The sequence below is a fragment of the Microcebus murinus genome, chromosome 20, assembly GCF_040939455.1.
Source record: "Microcebus murinus isolate Inina chromosome 20, M.murinus_Inina_mat1.0, whole genome shotgun sequence".
In the NCBI taxonomy this organism is placed as follows: Eukaryota; Metazoa; Chordata; class Mammalia; order Primates; family Cheirogaleidae; genus Microcebus; species Microcebus murinus.
In genome coordinates, this window is record NC_134123.1 from 20,623,063 (window position 1) to 20,635,227 (window position 12,165).

Here is a 12,165-nt window from a genome sequence, read left to right on the forward strand (position 1 = left end):
CAGCAGGTCTGAATCTGGCCCTCTGGTGTTGAGATGGAAAGCTATGGAGTGGAAGAGGCTTTGATCCCCAAAAAGAATGTTCCAGAGAAGAAGAGTAAGCCCTGTTTGTGCTCCTGGGCCATTTTTGTTCACTCCTCCGTCTCCTGTTTGCCTAGACTTGTCCTGATTATCAGGAGTAAAGAGCCACACGCATCTCAGAGAGTTTATATCCTGCATTCCGTCCTCTGCTCCTTTTTAGAAAGATGAATGCTTAGACAATGGTTAGCACTAATGGCAGGATGGAAAGTATGTTGCACAGTGGTGGCCCGATGCCAGGGTTAGTGAAACAGTTTCAGATATAGCACTGTGGTCTCGCTTTATTTATATATATATATTTGGCCACTGCATTTTGATTGCAGCTAAAAGAGATAACACAAACAAGAAACTGGCTGGCTGCTCCAGATAAGCCTTCCCTGTTGTCAACACCTTGACAAGGCTCACCCAGAGCTCCTTGATCGGTTCAGCGTTGCAGGGCTCAGTACAGAATTCTATTACAGGATTTTATCCTCTCCGAAGTGACCAGACCAGGGAAACCAAAATGCAATTTCTGAAAACTCAAGTGACTAAAGGATTTATATACAACATAGCCATTTACCAGTTAATTAAGATTTTTTTTTCATTAAAGACAGGGTCTTATTCTGTTGCCCAGGCTAGAGTGTAATGGTGTCATCATAGCTCACTAGAACCCCAAGCTCCTGGGCTCAAGCAATCCTCCTGCCCCAGCCTCCTGAGTAGCTGGGGCTACAGGTGAGCACCTCCACACCCAGCTATTTTTTTTTTTTTTTTTTTTTTGGTAGAATGGAGTCTCGCTATGTTGCCCAGGCTGGTCTTTAACTCCTGGCCTCAAGCGATCCTCCTACCTCAGCCTACCAAAGTGCTGAGATTACAGGTGTGAGCCATGGAGCCTAAGAGGCATGCCTTACTTGCCACCCCCACCCATCTCATCTCCTTAGAGCCCCCTTCTGCCTCTCCCTCTGCCTCCTCTCCACCACTGTGCTCTCTAGGTTCTCCCGGCCCCTCCCCTTCAACTCCTCCTCTGCCCAGCGCCTGTCACCCAGACTGCCCTGTAACACTCACTCGGACTTGTGCTCAGCCCCAGCCCTCCTGGCCTCCTTTCTTTCCCTTCCTGGTCTCTTCTTCCTCTTCCCAGGCCCACTGTCCATAGCAGGGACATGCAGGGGCCCAAAGCCCTGGCTATAGCCAAACCCCCAGCTTCTGCCCTAGCTTTGCTGCCTGTTCAGGTTTGACTTCCTGAACGTTCTGGAGAGTTTCCCTTCTGCTTTGTTTTTCTTCCTCCTTGGCACAAACTTGCCCTTCTACAAGTCCTCTGTTAGCAATCAGAAATCTCTTAATTTTCGCTTTGTTCCTTATCGTCTCTCCACACACATACTTTTCCACACTTCCTAACAGCCCCCTTACCCTTTGCTCCATTTGTTCCCCCCGCTCTCCTCTGTTCCTTTACTGTCCTACGTCTCTGCCCACCCATGCACGCGTAAGAGCCAGCGGGCCAGGGACTGGAGGGTCAGGAAGCAAGTCACAGGCAACGACAGTAGCTTATTGAGCACCTACTATGTGCCATATGCTGCACTGGGCCCTGAGAACACAGCAGTGAGCAAAACAGACAAAACCCTTACCCCAGGGGGAGGGAGGCAGACACTAAACAGGACAAAAAAGCTAGAATGTCAAGTGACAAATGCTATAAAGAAAATAAAGTCAGGAAGGAGAATGAGGATCATGTGAGGTGCGGGCTGCAAGTCGAGACAGGTTATCCAGAGACAGCCTCATAGAGAAGCTGATACTCCAGTGAGGATCAGCAGGAGGTGACAGAGCAGCCACAGGGATTCCTCGTGGGAGAGGACACCACGTAGAGGGGGCAGCAAGTGCAAAGGCCCAGAGGCCAGCAAGGGTCCGGCAGGTTTGGGAGGGTGGGGCCAAGTGGCTCGAGCATAGCAAGAGGAAAGGGAGGGGATGAGGTGAGAGGGGTGATCCCATCAAACCTTGGGGGCCACCGTGAGCAAGGTGGCGCATCCACAGACCTATTTTTTTTTTTTTTTTTTTGAGACAGTCTCATTCTGTTGCCTGGGCTAGAGTGCCGTCGCATCAGCCTAGCTCACAGCAACCTCAAACTCCTGGGCTCAAGCAATCCTATTGCCTCAGCCTCCCGAGTAGCTGGGACTACAGGCATGTGCCCCCATGCCCGGCTCATTTTTTCTATATATATTTTTTTAGTTGGCCAATTAATTTCTTTCTATTTATAGTAGAGACGGGGTCTCGCTCTTGCTCAGGCTGGTTTCGAACTCCTGAGCTTGAGCAATCCTCCTGCCTCAGCCTCCCAGAGTGCTAGGATTACAGGCTTGAGCCACCGTGCCTGGCCCACAGACCTATTTTTACCTGAAGCCCTTTCAGCTTGTTTTTGGAAAGTGCTTTAAGGCCAAGATGATAAATGCTGTGACATAGGAAACGCGTATAACCAAACCCAGGCACTGTTTTCTTCCTTAGTAAAAAGGAAGCAGCAGCCCCATCCCTTTCCACAGCACCCCCCAACCTGGCCCCGGCTGCCCTGCGTTGTCACAGCTCCTCTTCTCCAGCGGCAGCAGTTTCTCCTCATTGGTTAAAAGAGAAAGGGGAAAGCAACTGTGTGGACCTGCCCTCTGTCCGTGCACCTGCTGTCTCTTTGTCTGAGAGGTGACCGATCGAAGCACTGCCTGCCACCTGCCTGTGACTCTCGCCACCGGTTTGCCGCATTGGAGGGATGGCGACAACCTCTGAAAGTGGATCAACCGATAAGAATAATTTGGGAGATGATTCATCTGACCTGTACAAAACCAGATAGGCTTCTGCAGTCTTTGCGCAGAAATCCAAATCTCAGCTGGCGTTTCTATGGCAGGAGGAGAGCGTTAGAAACAGGAGCAGAGTTCCAGGGTGGGCTGTGAGAGGGAACCATTCTTCCCCGACCATGAGGGTCTTCTCTGCACACTCCCCTACCCCCAGCAGCAGCCTTGACCTCTGAGGGCCTGGCTGTGTCCTCCGGCAAGTTCTGCAGCCATAGACGTGCTGCAGTCACATGCAGCAGCCTCACTGCAGTCTGCAGCACCTCTGACTTCCACGCGCCGCTCTGCTTGGAACTGAATCTCTGCTTGGGGGTTGGGGATTTGTGTCGGGGCTCACGGTACCCGCTGCTGCCTCCTCCCTGCTGGTGGGGCTCAGGCTGTGCTCAGTGCCTTCTGCACAGCCAGCAAGGGGAAGCAGGGAGGTGACCCTCACTGGCAGTCCTGGAGTGGCTGAAACGTATCATTTGAGGGGTCTTGCCTTGTCCCTTCCAGAGTTCTTCACAGTGGCTCGGTCGCTCCCTGCTATCAGGAGGCTTCAGTTTGTGTGCCCCTCCCCCAGAGGACATGCTGCAGTCCCTGTGGAACACAGAGTAGCGAGATCGGTTGCTCTGTGTTTCCTTTAGGTTGGAAAGTCATTTTCCATCCTCAAGCTTGTCCGAGTCTCCCAGCAACCGTGCAGAACAGGGCGGCGAGCTATTGTTATCCCCCTTCGGTGGGATTTGGATCCAAGTCTCCTGGGCCCCAGCCAGGATCCTCTTTACCACATTGGAAGACCCTCCATGAACTATTTTGAACATCTGCTGAATACAGTGGCGCTTCTGCCCCCAAAATTAGTATAGAAGTAAAAGCCTTTCCAGCAGAGTCCAGTTTGAGGTGCAGACTTGGTGCTCCTGTGCACACATGAACCCCAGCACGTGGGGCCCACAAAGAAGTCACTTGAGCTCCACTGACACATGCTAAGGCTGCCTGCTGCTCCCCTGAGCTGGCCCCTTGCTCCTCGTGAGGGCGAAGAGTGGCACAGCCCTCAGGTGCGGTGCCCTGGCTGCTGTGTACATGCGTGTGTGTGTACAGGTGATATATGTCATATGAATTATAACACATGTAATGATTATGTACCTTGTAATATGTGCACTGGCCACATAGTCATCTGCTTGACCCCCACCTGGGCCTGTGAGATAGGTCTTATTATTCCTGTTCTACAGATGGGAAAACTGAGGCACACAAGAGGCTAATTACTTACCCCAGATTACATAGCTAGTAAGAAGTGGCCAAACCAGTATTTGGACCCAGACAATCTGGCTCCAAAGGCTGTGCTTTTAACCACTATGCTGCTGCTACCCAATAGCTACCGTATTTCCAAAGAAAGAAATTTCCCACAATCTCAACTCCTACCCCAAGATTACCACTGGCAAACTGGTGCATAATCCCTCCAGATTTTATTTACTGTCATACAAAGTGTTCTGTATGTTTTTTTCTTAGTCACATAACTTGGAAACACTCATATCAGCACTTACAGACCCTCTCCTTGGTGACGATGGCTCGTCATCCAGTGTTGGGTGAACTGCAGCTTGGTTAAGCATTTGTCCACCCATGGTCAGCTGAGTTGTTTCTAATTTCCAATGATTCCCAAACATAGCTCTGCATACTGGAGACACTGAAGTGTTTCTATACATTAAATCTTAAGAAATTGAAATGCCAGATCCAAAGGTATAAATTTTAAATGCAAGTACCAAAATGTCCCTTCAAAAGTTTGTGCCAGTATGTATATTCCCCCATCCTCAGGTGACATTGTTGTAATACCCATGAAATGCAACTTCATTCTCCAAAGCAAATGTTGATACCATTCCCTGAATAAATCAGGACTGGGAAATCAACAGGGGCACAAATGCCCTTTGCAAATTCTCTCACCAGCAGCCATGCCCCTGCTACAAGGACTAGTTAGTGACTTACAAGTACTCACCCTGGAGAGGAGTCCTTATCCTCTACAGTGCTATTAAAAAGGGCTTTTACCAGATGCTCATCTCCAAGACTCTGACTACCTTCTCATGGGGTTTGGAGGACGCCTGAGGTAGCAGCCACATTTCCAAACCAGACTCAGAACATGGGACCTGAGGGCCCCTCAAAGTATTGGGTGCATCCTGTAAAGCCTGGGACCTATGGTGGCTGTAGCTCTCCACCACTGTATCGTAATCATGATTGCAGTGAACACTGTGAAGAAGTTATTATGCTCTTCTGGGCACTGGACACATATTCATCCACTTGATCCTCACCTTGTCCTGTGAGATAGGTATTATTATTATTCCTGTGCTACAGATGGGAAAAATGAGGCACACCACAGGCTAATTACTTGTCCCAGATTACATAGCTATTATATGGTAAAAAGTGGCCAAACCAGGCAGACTGGTTCCAAAGGCTGTGCTTTTAACCACTATGCTGCTGCTACCCAATAGATACTGTTTCCAAATTGTAAAATCTGTTCTTAGTGTAAGTGAAGATAAAGAAAGTGGTTCCTTCCTTGTATAAATGGATTACCTACATCAAGTTAAACTTCACCCCTAATTTTCTAAAAATAGTGTCCTTGTGCATCAAAACCCAACCTTAAGCCAGGCTTAAGGTGGATGTCTATATCCCTAGCTAGTTGGAGGATTGCTTGAACCCAGGAGTTCAAGACCAGCCTGGGCAACATAGCATAGACCTCGTCTCGGGGGGAGAAAAACAAAACAAAAACCCATCACAACCCAATCTCAGACACTAGAACTTGTTTCACATCTTGTGTTTGACCTTACGTTATAGTTTGCCCAGAAGCTGGAGATGAGGTTTTGTTAAAGTTCCCCAGTCTACTTGATCCTGTACTTTGGCAGCTTTGGTAAATTGCTTATTGAAAGGCTTATTCTTCTTTTATAGGGTGGCCAAGGTCGGAAACATCTAAGACTGCCTTCCTGGGAGCAGAGGAGGCAGAGAGCCATGTCGCAAGTGTGCAACATAGAAAATTTAACAAGCCTCCCCATGAACTCCAGAGCCCAGAAATGTCCTCTGTGAAGGTTGTTGTTTTAACCCTTTCATTTTCTGTAAACAGGGCTTCATTTTCAGAATAACAGTGTATTATTTTAACTGTTATTTCTTCCAAGAAGCTCAAAGCATATATACATTAATAGCTCTGTTCCCAGCTGAGCATAGTGGCTCCCTCCTGTAATCCCAGCACTGTGGGAGGCCAAGGTGGGAGGATCCCTTAAACCCAGGAGTTCAAGACCAGCCTGGGCAATATAGTGAGACCCCCATCTCTGCAAAAAATTAAAAAGTTAGCCGGGCATGGTGGTATGTGCCTATAGTCCCAGCTACTTGGGAAGCTGAGGTAGGAGGACCCCTTGAGCCCAGGAGTTTGAGGTTGCAGTGAGCTATGATGATAACACGGCACTCTAGCCAGGGTGACAGAGTAAGACCCTGTCTCAAAACAAAACAAAACTCTATCCATTACCATCCCTGCAAGAGGAGAAAGAGACTAGATTAATGGCCCTCTTTTGGAGAAGGGAAAAATAAGGCCCAGAGAGGTAAAATCTTAGAAAGAGAAAGCAGAGCAAAGAGGGAAGATGTAAGTGCAGGATTGCAGAGAAACTCCTTCCTTCACTCCCTAGTTCCTCTATCAACCAGGCGGCCAGCCCCTGTGTCCAGCACAGAGCTGCAGAAGGGCTGAGGACAGGAGTTGTCACTTTGAGGAGAGGGCAGTTTTGGAGAGCCCCAGGAACACCTCTCCCCTGGGGAAGTAGGAAAGCTCACCGGCCTGTGAGTGGTTTATTCAGTGACATCAGATTTCATCTGCACTGTCTGCCTGGAGAGCTCGAGCCAGCTCAGAACAGCGCCTGGGTGGGGCCTTCCTAAGGCGCAGCCCCAGTCATCACACACACTGGTAGCCACCTGGGCAGGGGAGAACAAAGCCGCCTGCTCTGCATTTCGGAAGCGGCAAGCACAAGCTCCCCGCCCCCTCCACGTACACATCTTTATTGGACCACACACCACTTGCAAAACTTCAAAACCTGTGGCTACTGTATTAATCCTAGAGAAAGGCCAGCCTGGGATTACACTGTCTGCTAAGAGAAGAGAATGGTGATACTGATGTTTCAAAGGGCTGCAGTGGTGGTGGTGTTTAGAAATTTCAAAGAACAAGGCTGCGCCATCAGTTATGTGGGTATTTCTCTGTGGCCAAGACCATGGCTGTGTAAAAGAGAGTAATGGAGACTCTGTTCCCCAAAAGAGAGCAGCTCAGACCCCTCTGGAGTCTCTAGAGACTACCCTGCCCCATCCTTTGCAGCAGGGAAAGCCCCCAGAGTGCAAAAGTGCTGTGGTTGAGATAATGAAAGCTCATCATTCTGACAGCTCTGTCCTCCCACTGACAAGGGCTGGCTGGGGTTTTCCCATTTCTCCTGCAAAAAAGCAGGCAGCACCTTTGTCAATGAAAAACGATGTTGAAATCCAATTCCAGGTGCATTGGAAAGACCTGGGCACTGACCGTGCCCATCTGGTCCTGTTCTCTTGTGTTTCTCCCTGGCTTTCCCACCTCATTTCCAGTTCAAATCCATATCCTTCTCCTTTTCCTTTGTTCCTTCTGGCTTGCTAGCTCATTATTTCATTGTTAAGTTTTTTTTTTGTTTGTTTGTTTTTTAATATGAGGAAGACTGATGGATCATTGTTAAGTTTTGAAGGTCAGTTCATTCAAAGAGGTGCCTGTACTGTGGCAGGCCTGGTGCTACAGGGAAATGGACACTCTGCTTGGGAGCTCTGGAGCTCACTGCCTGACTTGCTGGCCCGCCACTGGGCTCTCCATGCCAGAAATGCACTTGCACATCTCAGCTGAAGACAACCCTCAGGGTGTGCCCTCAAATGCATGCACAATAAAATTGCCTGGGGAGTCTTGTTTTTTAAATTCAAGCTTGGGGCCCGCCCCTGATGATTCCAGATTAAATTGATCTGGGATGAGTTTCAGGCATTGAGTGTTTTTCAAAAAGCTCCCCAGGTTTTCAAAGTCTAATGTCCAACAGCCAGACGTGAGAACCACTACATTGCTGCTGCATTGGCTCATCTGATGAGAAAAGGGTGTGTGTGTGTGCGCTCGCTCGCATTGCAGGGGAGTGTCCTAGCCAAAAAATAAAAGTTCTGCAAGTCTTTTACTTTGGGGGTCCCTCCCCACAAAGGCTCTGATGGGAACTGCCCCCACCCTCGGCTCTTCTCTGCCTGCTTTTATAGAGGGTCCAGCTTTGGACTTCTTCTATGACAGTGACAAATGATGTCTTTAATCAAGAAAGAGGACATAAAGCAGAAGTGCCAGCACACTTAAGAATTGTGGTTAAGTTACTGTAACAAGAGCCAAATTAATTTGGAACAACATTACCTTAAGCGGTTTGTTCTTCTCCTGCTGATCTAGCAACTTGGATGTAGACTAGGATTGTGTCCCGCCAAGGTCTGGGGAAGTGTGTCGCACACAAGTATGTCACAGTGAGTGATGTGCGCGTTTTGGGTAGACATGCCCATGGGTACTTGAGTGGGGGTAGGTTGACAACACCCAAAGGAGAGAACCTGTCCCTGGGAGTTCCCTGGGCAGGAAGGCATTGCTGTTGACATCATCATCCTTGGAAATACTTTTTTCAGGAAAAGCATCCTTTTAGGGGGGCTCCTAGAGCCCATCTTTACCGTGCACCTCCCTCCCTTACCCAGGATCACCGTGATCCTGGCTGGGGAAGCGAGTGGTGGCTGTAACCGGCTGGGCTATGCCAGCCAAGCCATGTGCCTTTTATAATTCACTCAAAGGTGCCGGAGGAGCTGGCACGGCTCTACATACTCCCCCTTTCCAGGCTAGATTCTCTCAAAGGAACAGTGGGAGGGATTTAAATAAAGCAAATCACTTGTGTTTGGGCTACCACTAATCCTATATCCTGGCCCTCCCAACTTTATTTACTGCTTTCATTGTAGATGGAGGTTGCCAAACCTTTTTCACATGAACCCACGTGTGATATAGGCCGCACCACACCCAGCCCCAGCTTAAAAGGAAATTCTGTGAGCTCAAAATTCATGCCATTGAAAATACTTTTTTTCTTTTCTTTCTTTCTTTTTTAAGAGACAAGAGTTCTCACCATGTTGCCCAGGCTGGCCTCAAACTCCTGGGTTCAAGCAATCCTCCTTCCTCAAGCTTCCCAAGTAGCTGGGACTACAGGAGCTCGCCATGACACTTGGCCTTAAAATACTCATTTATTACAAAATTATACTTATTAATAGAAAATCCAGAGACTTCAGAGAAAAGGGTAAAGAGGAAAAAAAAATCCATTGTTCTATCACCTAATCTTAATATAGTATCAAACCTATTAATATACTATTAAACCTGATCTTTTTTTTTTTTTTTTTTTTTTTGAGACAGAGTCTCGCTTGTTGCCCAGGCTAGAGTGAGTGCCGTGGCATCAGCCTAGCTCACAGCAACCTCAAACTCCTGGGCTCAAGCAATCCTGCTGCCTCAGCCTCCCAAGTAGCTGGGACTACAGGCATGCGCCACCATGCCCGGCTAATTTTATATATATATTAGTTGGCCAATTAATTTCTTTCTATTTATAGTAGAGACGGGGTCTTGCTCTTGCTCAGGCTGGTTTCGAACTCCTGACCTCGAGCAATCCGCCCGCCTCAGCCTCCCAGAGTGCTAGGATTACAGGCGTGAGCCACCGCGCCTGGCTCTAAACCTGATCTTAATATCAAACCTGATCATAATATTTGGATAAATTTCTCTCATGCCTTTTATTAATAATTTATAGAATTGTAAAGAAAACAAATGTAGTTATTCATATGTAACAATTTCGTATCCTGTTTATTTCTAACACTGCATCATAACTCTTTTTGGATATTCCTCCAATTACCTCATGAACAGAATTTTTAGTAGCTGTACAATATTTCACCAAGAAGGTAGATTGTGGTTGAAAATTGCCTTCTGGATTTTTTTTCCTATGTTCTCCGAGGAGAGGGAGAGAAAAGAAACATGGCTGGGAAGAGCTTTTTCTGTTTAGGATTCCAAGAAAAGGATCTCCAGGTCTGGTTTGATATTCGGTTATCAGTCTGGCGTGCCCTGCAAATGCTGACCTTCAAGCCAGCATAAAAGAACCCGACCGCTTTGCCTCCAGCAGAGCAGAGGCCCCTTAATTTGAAATGAAAACGATTCTTCCATCAAAGGAAAGAGAGAGACTGGAGTTAAAAATCTAACCATTGTACCTGCAGCACAGAAAGTCCTTAAGCCCGCTTCTTCAAACATAGCACCTAGAAATGGTGCTGATTGCAGAGTGCTTGTCAGTAAGAGGGGAAAGTTATGAAAGGACAACTTTGTTTGGTAGGAGCTGCCTTGCTGTAGTCAAGGCACACACTTTCCACTTTGAATTATGTATTAACTAGTACTGCAGCTTAAGCTGCCTTGAAGAGAAAGCCCTGTTTAGTCAGCTGGGGGAAACATACCTGCTATTATTGGGAAGCCATTTTAAAGTCACCTTCATTAGCTTCAAGAGGTTTTCACAGTGGCCAGCCCTGGGGGAAGTGGCTGGGATGAAGCCTGGAGGGGATGGGGAGGCCCGGGGAGCTTGGCTGCCATCCCCATTCTGTTTGGCTTTGCTAGAAGTCACGGGCTGGGTGCCAGGGAGGAGCACTGAAGCGTGAGGGCAGAGGGTGAGGGGCAAGCTCCAGCTCGGTGCCCCTCCTCTCCCACCCCCTCCCTGCTCAAGCCACTCACTAGGGGACAGCAGAGCGGATCAGTGGGACTGATGGAGCACCTGGGCCCTGGCAAGGTTGCTCTGCAGCTTCAAGCACCAGTGATGACAGAGAGATTGAAGGGCGGACTCCTACTGGTGCAAAGTATTTGAGCATTTCATGAGTTTGGATTTGGAAAATTAGTTGAAAGGTGAAATCTTTTGTTTGTGGAACTGTCAACTCTCGGTTACCTCAAAGCCTCCAAAGCTTTGAGAAAGGCCCTTTCAACTCTCCAAACTGTAGAAGTCCCTTTCTCTCGATGATTCCTCCACCTCTCTTTGGTCGTGCTCAAGGCAGCTGGCACTGCCTGCCCTCTTCACCTTCACCTCCTGGAGACTGCACCCACAATTCTCATGGCAGCTTCTTGGCCTTTGCTGCTTTACCTGCCTCTTAACAGATCTCCTGTACCCCATTCCTAGCCCTCACCCCAAAATGCCACCAGCTCAGCCATCCCCAAAGAACAGTACTTGTAACCTGTTACTGCCTTGCTCTGACATCTTCAGTAATTCTCCATCAGCTGCCAGATGCAATTCGGGCTCTCAAGGCCCTCCACAGTCTGTCCCCAGATCCTCCTAGTAGCTAGAGTTTATCAGGCACTTCCTGTACAGCAGGCCTCGTTGGAAGTTCTTTAGTATAAATTTCTTATTTCATCCAAGCCTCTCTTGGCTGTTCTTTAAACCCCCCCCCCTCACCCATTCCTATACCCACTCTTGTATGTAAGCCATGCTTCCTACCTACAGTGCTCTCACCTTTCTAGAAGAGTTGTCCATGAAACTCCACCCAGCTCATTCCACCTCACAGAGATCTCTTTCTTGAAATTCTCAAACTCTTCTAGTTGGATTCTCTCATCAACATTTAATCATAAACTGTCTTGTATGGGGACTTAATTTTTCAACTTTGTCTTCAAAATGGATAAGCTTCTAGATGGCAGGGGCTAGCCTGGGATCTCTGGGCACCCAGGCACCATTCTCTGCTCAGAGCAGGTCTTCAGCATTTGCAAATGAATGTTGAAGTGCTGTGCGAATCTTCTACTACTGAGCCAAATAGGGAGGCTTATCCTTTGGAACTTGTGTAAAAGCCAATTCAGCAACATCTGAATTCACATTTTTAAGTGATTGGGTATGGAATTAGTCCTATTTCTAAATCCCCAGTGGTAAGCAGAGATAAACTGGAGCTTTATTGTATCAGTCCCTTAAATACTCCCCTACCCCCCTACCCCTGCAGGGATGAATGCAAATAGGGCACCAAACTGGATGTTAATTATGGGCAAATCCTCCCTGGCATAGACTGCCACAAAGGTAAAGACTCTCTTATCTGCCTGATAACACCAGGTCCCTGGCCCTGCAGATCAGAAAAAGGGAGTTTGCTCCCCAGGGGAAGCCATTTAGGGAGCAAAGCCAATTGGCATGGGCAGAGCGCTTATTGTCCTGATGTTGCATCTGGACCTACTGTTCATTTCAGAGGTTCTAATTGACTAGTGAGGTTGTGCTGAACCAGCCCCGCCTGGGAAACTTCCTGGAGGCAGCAAAGT